This window comes from Arachis ipaensis, chromosome B10, assembly GCF_000816755.2.
Source record: "Arachis ipaensis cultivar K30076 chromosome B10, Araip1.1, whole genome shotgun sequence".
NCBI classification, from domain to species: domain Eukaryota; kingdom Viridiplantae; phylum Streptophyta; class Magnoliopsida; order Fabales; family Fabaceae; genus Arachis; species Arachis ipaensis.
The window spans coordinates 100,200,943-100,201,981 of NC_029794.2; positions in this window are offsets into that span (position 1 = coordinate 100,200,943).

The following is a 1,039-nucleotide window of genomic DNA, read 5'->3' on the forward strand; positions in this document are numbered from 1 at the left end:
AATCTTTAGCTTTTATTTTTTCTTCTCTAATCCTTCAGTTATTTTGTGAATATATCCAAAACATTTTATTTAATTTAAAATATATATTTTTATCTCCAAATTATATAAGCTCATATCTTCCAAAATATTTCAATCCTAGTACAATTATTTATAGAAGTGTTCCCTATCAAATTGGGTGGTGAAAGAGAGGTAGCTAGGGGTGGTAATAAATAAATGAATAAAAATTGAATGAAATAACGTAAAAGGAATACGTAGACTCTAAGGGAGGTGGGAGTGGCACCATCCATTCTTGTTTGACCCGTATTTTGAGCCTTACTATTCGCCCCTTTGTCTTCTCTATCCCCCAAACCCCAACCTTTTTTCTTTAAAAAACCTACTCCATCTTCTGTGTTCACCAAAACCTAGAACAAACCACGCCCATTCTACTAAACAAATTGTTATATTTACAATTTACATGTTAAGTACCTCACAGATATAGAACATTCGTTTAAAATTCAAATCTAAAAGGGTCAACCCATATATATTGTCATCAAAGGAAAACCCTAAACTTTGGTCTTCTTACTTTCTATACTATCACTGTCGACAAATCATATCCGAGGATATTCAACTCCACAAGTGTGTGATATCTCTCTCCCTCTCCGTTGGATGAATTAAGAATATTATCACATCTACTTTTGTTTAGAATATAATGGGGTATAGCATCCGTCTATAAATATGATCTAATTTTGATAAGGCATGTCACCACTATAAAGTTTTAGTGTAAATATTTAATTATATGCTGTCATGTAATGAAAAAAATATTGGCCAATATTGGACAAGATGAAATATAAAGATTCTATTCTATAAATATGTATTTAAAAGTGATATGTAGAAAGACCATTTGATCCCATGGCACCTATACAAACATACACATGATATGATTCATCCATCATCCTCTTTGGTCCTACTTTCCTCATCCATATACAAAAGTATTGGGTCATGAGCAAGAAAGATATAGATAGAAGACTTCTGTTTTGCATTAGCACTCTGTATTTGAAGC